Consider the following 10,937-nt stretch of genomic DNA (forward strand, 5'->3'; position numbering starts at 1 on the left):
CATAACCTGCGTCCTCGCCCCATGCAAGGTTCTATAGATATCTGGCAAGTTACAAGCTAACACAAACAGTTAATTCAGCTCTGTGTGGGGGGTGTCAGGGTTCCCTCTCCACTCTGAACTCTGGGGTGCAGATGTGGGGATCCGCATGAATCATAGAATCATAGAATCATAGAATATCAGGGTTGGAAGGGACCCCAGAAGGTCATCTAGTCCAACCCCCTGCTCGAAGCAGGACCAATTCCCAGTTAAATCATCCCAGCCAGGGCTTTGTCAAGCCTGACCTTAAAAACCTCTAAGGAAGGAGATTCTACCACCTCCCTAGGTAACGCATTCCAGTGTTTCACCACCCTCTTAGTGAAAAAGTTTTTCCTAATATCCAATCTAAACCTCCCCCATTGCAACTTGAGACCATTACTCCTCGTTCTGTCATCTGCTACCATTGAGAACAGTCTAGAGCCATCCTCTTTGGAACCCCCTTTCAGGTAGTTGAAAGCAGCTATCAAATCCCCCCTCATTCTTCTCTTCTGCAGACTAAACAATCCCAGCTCCCTCAGCCTCTCCTCATAAGTCATGTGCTCTAGACCCCTAATCATTTTTGTTGCCCTTCGCTGGACTCTCTCCAATTTATCCACATCCTTCTTGTAGTGTGGGGCCCAAAACTGGACACAGTACTCCAGATGAGGCCTCACCAGTGTCGAATAGAGGGGAACGATCACATCCCTCGATCTGCTGGCTATGCCCCTACTTATACATCCCAAAATGCCATTGGCCTTCTTGGCAACAAGGGCACACTGTTGACTCATATCCAGCTTCTCGTCCACTGTCACCCCTAGGTCCTTTTCCGCAGAACTGCTGCCTAGCCATTCGGTCCCTAGTCTGTAGCGGTGCATTGGATTCTTCCATCCTAAGTGCAGGACCCTGCACTTATCCTTATTGAACCTCATCAGATTTCTTTTGGCCCAATCCTCCAATTTGTCTAGGTCCTTCTGTATCCTATCCCTCCCCTCCAGCGTATCTACCACTCCTCCCAGTTTAGTATCATCCGCAAATTTGCTGAGAGTGCAATCCACACCATCCTCCAGATCATTTATGAAGATATTGAACAAAACCGGCCCCAGGACCGACCCCTGGGGCACTCCACTTGACACCGGCTGCCAACTAGACATGGAGCCATTTATCACTACCCGTTGAGCCCGACAATCTAGCCAGCTTTCTACCCACCTTATAGTGCATTCATCCAGCCCATACTTCTTTAACTTGCTGACAAGAATACTGTGGGAGACCGTGTCAAAAGCTTTGCTAAAGTCAAGAAACAATACATCCACTGCTTTCCCTTCATCCACAGAACCAGTAATCTCATCATAAAAGGCGATTAGATTAGTCAGGCATGACCTTCCCTTGGTGAATCCATGCTGACTGTTCCTGATCACTTTCCTCTCATGTAAGACTTTCCTCTCATGAAAGACCCCCTAATATTATTTCTACCAGCTTAGGTTAAAACTTCCCCAAGGCACAAATCCTTTCCTTGTCCTTGGCTGGTATTGCTGCTACCACCAAGTGATTTAGACAAAAATCCAGGAAAAAGGGCCACTTGGAGTCCCTGTTTCTCCAAAATATTCCCCCAAGCCCCTTCATCCCTTTTCCAGGGGAGGCTTGAGAATAATCTACTAACCAACTGGTTACAAAGTGAGAACAGACCAAACCCCTGGGTTTTTAGTACACTAAAAATCAATCAGGTTCTTAAAAGAAGAATTTTAATTAAAAAAAAAAAGTAAAAGAATCATACCTGCAAAAATCAGAATGGAAGGTAACTTTACAGAGTAAATAAAGAGATTTAAAACACAGAGGATTCCCCTCTGACTCTGCTTTCCAGTTACAAAACAGAAATAAAACTTCCTCTTAGCATAGGGAAAATTCACACACTAAAACAAAATTTAATCTAAAGCATTTCCTTGTCTTTACTTACAATTTCAGTAATTTTAGATGTATCATTTCAGGTATGTTTACAGGAGATGATTTTTACCTTCTTGTTCTCTCTCTCCGTCCAGACAGGGAAGGAACAACAAAGAGAGCACAAACAAAACCTCCCCCCGCCCAAGATTTGAAAGTATCTTCTTTCTTTATTGGTCCTTTTGGTCAGGTGCCAACCAGGTTATTTGAGCTTCTGAACCTCTTACAGGTAAAGGAGGGATTTTATGCTACCCTTAGCTGTATGTTTATGACAGGAGTGGTTGACATCACAAATGGGTGAACATTTCTGACACTGGTGTTGCACTAATATCCAGCTGAGGGTGCACATTTATTTTGCCATGCTCCTGTGAGAGGTGATGGATTTAAATTACATACAATCCCTATTACACTCCCCTTTCCTGCACTGCAGCTCTATTCTATGTTGAAACACAGACCAGGAGTTCTGTTCATTTATGACAAGTCTTGCAGAGTTACTGAGTGCATGACCCTGAATGTAAGTGCTAGAAACAGCTTCTGGACAGTTACCAAGGGACAGTATCATACAACTGTTCACAGAACAAAGAGTTCACAGCAGAAACCATTGCAAATAGTAGGTGGAGTACTTCTGAAATATTTTCTAAAGCAAAAGTCATTAAGTAGTAAAGTGACCACTGCTGCTTTCTGTAGCGACTCCAACAACTTTGCTGTTAGCTTTCAATATACATGCATGTCATGAAAGTTTGGTTTGAAATATTTGTATTAAGTTTTGGTATAACATTTACACATCTGTACTTTAGTACACATATTTAGTCCACCAATTATTTCCCCTCTGATCTGCTTTCAGAGATGATTTCTCAGGTTAGAGTGGGACTTAAAATGGAGCGTCTGTCATTGGGATTTCTTCACAACCTGAAAAGATCACAGCATCTCACCCCTCATTGTGTCGCTTGTCAACAAACAAAACTCTAGTAGCTCCCCTGTCCCTGGGTCAATAGCTGACTGGTTCTCCTCAGTTTCTGTTCTGTCAGTCTGTAGCCTGTATCCAGAGCGGAAACAGGCATTGGGGTCAGTATAGAAAATATTCATTCCCTGAGCTCTCATGCTCTAGTACATAGTGACCCCAGCAGCTGTTAGTCACGGTGAGGGTTTGAAGGAAGTGGTTTTCAAAGTCAAATGCAGGAGAATTCATGGAAATGGAACTGCATTTCCCACAGGAAAGTAATCTATTAGTCTCCCTCTCTCTTTCTCTGTCTCTGTCCTGTATTCCTAAAATACATAGCACCATAAAATGATATTGGGACAGACATGGAGCTGAGATGCCATAATAATGAGTAGGTTAAACCCAGTTCTGGGGATGTTTGCTTATAGCTATATTGGGTTAACAACTGAGATGGCTATTGAAACCAGTATGGCTTTTCTATATTTAATAGCAGGCTGCTGGAAAACAAGAAGGAAGGGAAGGAACAGCAGAAGAAAAAAAAAACATCTCTCAGTAAGCACTTCAGGGAGGTTGAGAGACAACACCAGAGCTACAGGGTGGGAAGAGCCTATTTCCAGGCTCAAGCCAGGTTACCCAGTTTATTTTGTTAGTGCTGGGAGTCTGTAGAGAGGTGGGGCTGCTGTTGCTGAGAAACTTTTCAGACTGACAGGCACAGACAACACTGGGGAAGACTCGAGCCCCTCAGCCTGCCTGATCCCTGTCAGAGAGGGAGGGCTGGGAGTCAAGCCTTTTGTTTGAAAACCCTCTTATTCCCCCATGTTACTCTTCATTCCTACTGTTCACATTAAACGGTATTTTGGTTCAAGAAGGCTGGCTGGTCACTCATCTCACCACTGCTCACATCCTCCTAAAGGGAAGAACCGCAGGTGTCGAACCCACTCGAACCGGCAGGGCAAGCACAGTCGAATTGCGGTGTGCGGTACCCCAGGGGATAGTCTGAGGGTGGGAGGATCGTGGGATTCCATCCCATGAGAGGAAAGGGTACGAGGACTGACATGTGGCACTCGGAGATCAGAGGGGGAATAGATGCTGGTAGGCCGGTAACTCTGAGGGTTATCTACATGAGAGAGATTCTAGAGCCCTCAGCCAGACAGGAAATAGAAATATGCCTCATCAGACCTTTCACCGCAGAGCAATCAGCTCTGAATTCCTGCATTCACAATTAACCTGGAGAATAAAAACTTTGAAAATGCATTTGATGATTAAATTTCCAGCAGCAAATAAACCTTAGGCGATAGGAGAAATAGTCAGTGATATTCTGTGGGTCTCCTCGCACTCAGCCCCTGGCAGCATCTGGCCCAGAGCACACAGCACCTACACAAATATGGCCCCTTGAGAAATCCTGACTCAGGGCATTGGGGTTTTAACACTCTGAGCTCTTTTTGAATCTCAGATTTCTGTGTAGCTTCAAGAACCCAGTGTAGAGCATGGGTACATTTAGGGGAGGGGTTCCCAAGCTACCTAGCGCTGCCTGCCCTCCAGCTCCTGTCACTGAGACACACCGACAGCCCATCTGAATCCTCTGCTGTTGCACAGAACATCTGCAACTGGAAACAGCTTGCAGCCTTTCCCCTTCACTTCACATTTTAAAGATAGTGGAACCTGCCAACATACCCAATTCCTACTAGAAGGGGAGCCGCTGACACCAGAGGTCTTCACCCTAAAGGAGTCACCAGACAGTTTGCACAGGCAGGAGACAGTATCTGTTCAGATGCGGGGGATCTGTATTTATGAAACATGCTTGAACAACCCCTTGGGGGCCACTTGGCCATCAGGGAAACTCAGCTGCTTGGCTTTGTGTGCACCAGCTTTAACCCCCACTACGGCCAATGGCAAACTGCAGGAGGACAAATCACAGGGGATGCGCGGTGATCCTACCCTATTGGACTGTAGGGCAAGCCCTGCTAGACAATCTACACCTGGAATGCAGGCTTGCCATCACTGTTTGTGTGGTTCAGATTTCTCAAATGGATACACTGGGGGTGGCTGCGTGGTAATGATGATGCTATCACAGCTGTGATCTTGCAGAAATGAAATAATAAAATAATAATAATAAAACAATATAATATAGGACAAGATTTCGCCCAAGCAGGGTGCAGGCCAGGGAAGGGAGATTCCACAAGGCTCCCGACATGGAAATATCCCTTGGATCATCCCTTCTCCCTGAGGAATGAAAAGAGGGACCCAGGATCCAAAGCTATGCACAGATCTCAGTGATCCACTTCCAGCTACGCCTACCCATGATCTCTGGGCCTCCACAACTGCTCTAGGACCTTCTCCAGGCCGGTGGTAGCGCAGATTCATTGGAGATGTTCTACCAGGGCCTGCCACAGTAGCCACTGCCCACAGCATCTGCTTAAGGGGGCGTTGTACAGGGTGGACGGGGCTGAGGAGGTAGTATGTGATACTCATCTGCCTGGGTTCATCAGTAATGTCCCTGGAGTCCGTGGAGATTATTGATGAACGCAGGAAGCTTAGTAACGCAGACCGCTGTGACAGATTGTCACCACAGGCATGTAGTCTGGGAGCCATGGGAACCACTGGGCGCCTTAACGCTCCAACTTGTCTGGCCAATCTTACACTGCTTTCTTAATAACATACCAGCCTCTGCAATCTCTGTTATCACCCAGCAGGACTGCAGGTGGGGCCACACACCCAAATGAGCTGCCTGAGTGCTTTACCTAAAAGAAAGTTAAAGTCAGGCAGAAGACAACAGCCAATTTCCAAGCTCCCCCGCCTTTCAAACTTGCTGGAGTCTAAACCCAAAATTATACCCTCTTGCACTGCACAGGTGCCTGTACAGTGTAAGCTCATTAATAAAGATCACTTTCCCATTGATGTGGGAATAATATGCAACAGCATTTGGACACAGAGCTGAGATTTTTGCCAGACACATTGCTCAAATCATGCTGGTAAAGATAAAGCATAAAAAAATTATTAACTACAAAACGATGGATTTTAAGTGATCATAAGTGATAGCAAACAGATCAAAGCAGATTACCTGTCAAATAAATAAAAATGCTAACTAAGCCTAATATACTAGATTGATTGGGTATAAATTATCAATTTCTCACCCTGACTGGTGATACAAGCAGTCCACCAAGTTTCCATGTGCAGGCTAGAAATGCCTTTGGCAGGGGTCCATCATTTCCACCAGGTCAGTCTTTCTTCCTCAGGTGTTTGAAGGAGGTCGCTTGTGTGGGGAGTGAGTCCAAGAAATGATGTCACTCTCCCCCTTACATAGTTTTTCCACAGAGCGGGGACCCTTTGTTTCAAGACAAGTTCCCAGCCCAGTGTGTGGAAAAATACAGGTACCAAAATGGAGTTCAGTATCACGTGGTCTGTTACCATGTCCTTGGATGCCCTGTTGAGTCATAGCATCCATTACTGATAGGCTGGCTGAAATGTTCACAGGAAAGCTAACCTCTTCCATGGTCCATTGTCTTTGTTTATGAGCCATCTATATTTTAGTCACGGCTATTTTTAGTAAAAGTCTTGGACAGGTCACGCACAGTAAACGAAAATTAATGGCCCATAACCTGTCCATGACTTTTGCTATATACCGCTAATTAATCTTGGGGTGCTCGGAGGGAGGGGACGGGGTGGCAAACTGTGAGGAAGGCAGAAGCACTGGTGCTGGTGCATGGGGGTTGGCAGGGCTGGCAGGCTCCCTACCCACCTCCATGGGTCCCGGCAACTCCTACGCACAGGGGAACTGTAGCCAATAAGAGCTATGGGTGTGGGGTCTGTGGGTGCGGGCAGCACACGGAGCCCCCTGGCCTCTCCTTCTAAGAGCTGCAGGGACATCCCAGTGGGAGACAGGGTTCCCCCCACCCCGAGGTAAGAGCCACCCCACACTACAATCCCCTGCCCCTAGCCCTGAGTCCACTCCCACACACCAAAACTGCTGCTGCTGGCCCAGCTCCTTTCTTTCTTTCTTTCTTCATTTCTTTGCCTGGCAGTTCCATGGGTAGTTTCTTTGACTCAATTTCTCGCTCTTTGAATTCCAAAATTCTCTGTTGGGCAGCTGCTTCAGCTTTCTTCTGAGTTTCCATATCTTTTATCTGTAATTCTTTTAACTCCAAAAGTCTTTTATGTTCCTTTTCTTTTTCTTCTGCCTGAAAATCCTATTCAACATATTGTAACAAAGTTCCTCCTCTACCTTGGTGGGTCCTGCGCTTATTGGCGGGTTTTGCTTGCCTCAGAGATTCATGGCAGCCCTCAGTTTGGCCACTTTCATGGCTCAAATCTGCCGTTCACTCAGATAACCTCATCACTGGCCAGTATGGGGGAAAAAGAGTAAGAACAATCCCCACAGTTTCTGCTGATCCACCATGTGGGTCAGGAACCAGCTCAGAGACCTTCACCTCTGGTGGAAGCTCTTGTGTTGGGCCAGGAGTTGGGAGGTTTGGGGGAAACCCGGGCCCGCCCTCTACCCTGGATTCCAGCCCAGAGCCCTGTGGAATGCAGCTGTCTAGAGTGCCTCCTGGAACAGCTGTGTGACAGCTACAACTCCCTGGGCTACTTCCCCATGGCCTCCTCCCAACACCTTCTTTGTCCTCACGACAGGACCTTCCTCCAGATGTCTGTTAACACTTGTACTCCTCAGTCCTCCAGCAGTACGTCCTCTCACTCCCAGCTCCTTACGCACACACCTCACTAACTGGAGTGACAGCCTTTTTAAACCAGGTGTCCTGATTAGCCTTAATTAGTTCTAGCAGCTTCCCAGTTGGCTACAGGTGTCCTAATTAGCCTGCCTGCCTTAATTAGTTCTAGAAAGTTCCTGAGTGTTCTGGGATGGTCCCTGTTATCTTACCCAGGGAAAAGGGACCTGCTTAACCTGGAACTAATGTATCTACCTTCGACCACTCTCTTGTAGCCATCTGGTTTGACCCTGTCACAATATTCATAAATGATCTGGAAAAAGGGGTAAACAGTGAGGTGGCACAATTTGAAGATGATACAAAATTATTAAAGATAGTTAAGAGCCAGGCAGACTGCGAAGAGCTACAAAAGGATCTCTCATAACTGGGTGACTGGGCAACGAAATGGCAGATGACATTTAATGTTGATAAATGCAAAGTAATGGACATTGGAAAGCATAATCCCAACTATACATATAAAATGATGGGGTAAGTTAGCTGTTACCACTCAAGAAAGAGATCTCAGAGTCATTGTGGATAGTTCTCTGAAATCATCCATTCAATGTGCAGCGGCAATCAAAAAAGCAAACAGAATGCTGGAATAATTAACAAAGAGATAGATAATAGGACAGAAAATATCATGTTGTCTCTATGTAAATCCATGGTATGCCAACATCTTGAGTACTGAGTGCAGATGTGGTCGCCCCATCTCAAAAAAGATATATTGGAAATGGAAAAGGTTCAGAAAAGGGCAACAAAAATTATTAGGGGTATGGAACAGCTTCCATATGAGTAGAGGTTAATAAGCCTGGGACTTTTCAGCGTGGAAAAGATACGACTAAGGGGGGATATGATTGAGGTCTATAAAATCATGACTGGTGTAGAGAAAGTAGATAAGGAAGTGTTGTTTACTACTTCTCATAAAACAAGAACTGGGGTCACCCATTAATGGCTATTAGCCAGGATGGGCAGGGATGGTGTCCCCATCCTCTGTTTGCCAGAAGCTGGGAATGGGTGACAGGAGATGGATCACTTGATGATTACCTGTTCTGTTCATTCCCTCTGGGGCACCTGGCATTGACCACTGTAGGAAGACAGGATACTGGGCTAGATGGACCCTTGGGCTAACCCAGTCTGGCCGTTCTTATGTTCTTAATTGTCCCACTGTTCGAGCTGGGAGCAACACCCCATCAATGCTAAACTTTTATCACCAAGCAGGTCTGACTGGACACCTCAGTTTCCTCCATTTGGGTGCTTTTGACCAGAGCTACACAATCACCCCCAGCCTACTTAAAAGTAGTAGCTTTATTAACAGACAACATAAAGCATTAGAGAAAATGATTTTAAAATAACAGGCAGCTGTCACACATCTACACTCATCTATCTCATGTATCACTACAAGCTAAGTTACTCAGGCTTTGCCAAGGATTTCTTGGGACCAGTGGTGTAGCTAGAACAGAAAAACTGGGCGGGCCCACCTTTCAGGTGGGCAGGCAATGACAGGGGGACTGCATCTCCCCACAGAGACAGATTAGGAATTGTGGGGCCCTGGCTGGGCCAGGACAACTGGGGGTCCCTCCCCACCCCTTCTGCAGCTCCGCTCCTTCCAGACAGTGGCTTTGGGGAATGGGGGCTTGCTGCTCCTGGTGTTCCTGTGGATTAGTGGGGTCAGGGCAGGGGGGATTGCCCCACTTCCCCTACACAGCACTCCTGCAGGGGAGCAGGGTTGGGATGAATGGGAGTGACCCACTTCCCCTGTCCAGCGATCCTGCCTGCCAGTGGGTCCGGGTGGGGCTTCTCCCACTCCCCCCCTGCGCTCTTCCCATGCTCCGACCCACTCCCCGTGAGGAGAGGCAGGTGGAGGGAGTAGAGCAAGCACCCATGCTCGGACCCTGCTTATCCACAGGAGTGCTGGGTAGGTGGAGTTGATTGGGGCTGCTCCATTGGCCCAGACTCAGTTGCTAATATGCTGTTGGCCCAGACCGGCACCCACGAGGCACACCTCATTTGGGCTGGGTGACTAGGGCATCATCACGTGAGACTGGCAGGAGAGGGACACAGCTGGACACCGAGCTGCGGTCGGGAGTCCCAGCCAGTGGATTGGGAGGCTTTGCCCCGATTTGGGTGGGCCTGGATGCTAAACAGGTGGGCCACGGCCCACCCAGGCCCACCCATGACGACGCCCCTGCTTCGAACCCAGCCTAGTTTCCCTGTGTACCTGACAGCATCTTCCCATCTGTTTGCCCCTTTCTTTTGGAAGCAGCCTTTGCTGAAACCTGTGTGAGCCTGGGACCAGCCACCGTAGTGCTCAGCCATGTCCATGTTACTGGGAGAAGGTGTGAAGCTGACCTTTGCCCTGAGACTGCTTTCGCCCAACGAGACAGTCTAAGATGAGGAGCCCATGCCTGCTGCTCCACTGTTTGGCAGTTAGACCCATTCTGCCTCAATGGCTGCAAACACCGGTCTGGTGACTGTGCTGAAAGGCTTGACATTATCGTGACTATCCAACATTCCCCTCAGAAATCCACTACCTACCCCTCACTGTCACTCCTGAGCACCCCCACATCTGCCACAGACACCCAGGGGCTGGAGTCACGGGGCTTCCCAGAAGCCAGTTGTCACTGGAGGCTGTGGTAAGAGGCCTTTTATAGACAAATGTTGCTCTGTGGAACCCTGACACAGCCCTGATCTTAGGGTCCCAGAGTATCTGAGCACCTTGAATGTATTTATCCTCACGCCACCACTGTAAGGCAGGGCACGGCTATTATCCACCTGTGCAGGGGGTCAGAGACAGCCCAGGGCTTGCCCACAGTCACATGTGGCAAAGGAATCAAACCCAGCTGTCTGGAGTTGCAGAGCCATGCCCAGACAACAGGACCAGACTTCCAGCCATCTGAGTGGTGACAGGCCTGGCTGGATTCTCTGCTACACCAGCAGAGCTCCTGCCTTCGCCATACAGAGCAGGGACGGCAAGGAGCCAGTTAGAGGGGGTTGATTTGCTGGCCTGTTCTCCTCCCTGCATCAGTGGGGTTTAGAGCAGCCTAGGGGCTGAGCTAAACTCTGTCCACTGGTAACAGCTTTCAAGTGCACAGCTCACTCTTGCTAAGTCCTTGGGGATGGGAGCCACACCAGAGTGCCCCCTAGTGGCCTGAGGTAGCCCTGCAGACACCCTGCCCTTCCCTCTAAGGTCCATGCAATAATTTACTCTCAGCCTGGAGTACTTAAAACAAGAGCCCCCTTTGTGGGGTCGCATTAATTCAGTCTTCTCTAAAACACAAGATCTCCTACCCTCCAGCCCCATTCTTCTGCTTTCCTCAGGAGCCCTCCACAAAACTTCTTTTTGG

The sequence above is a fragment of the Natator depressus genome, chromosome 1, assembly GCF_965152275.1.
Source record: "Natator depressus isolate rNatDep1 chromosome 1, rNatDep2.hap1, whole genome shotgun sequence".
Classification (NCBI taxonomy): Eukaryota; Metazoa; Chordata; order Testudines; family Cheloniidae; genus Natator; species Natator depressus.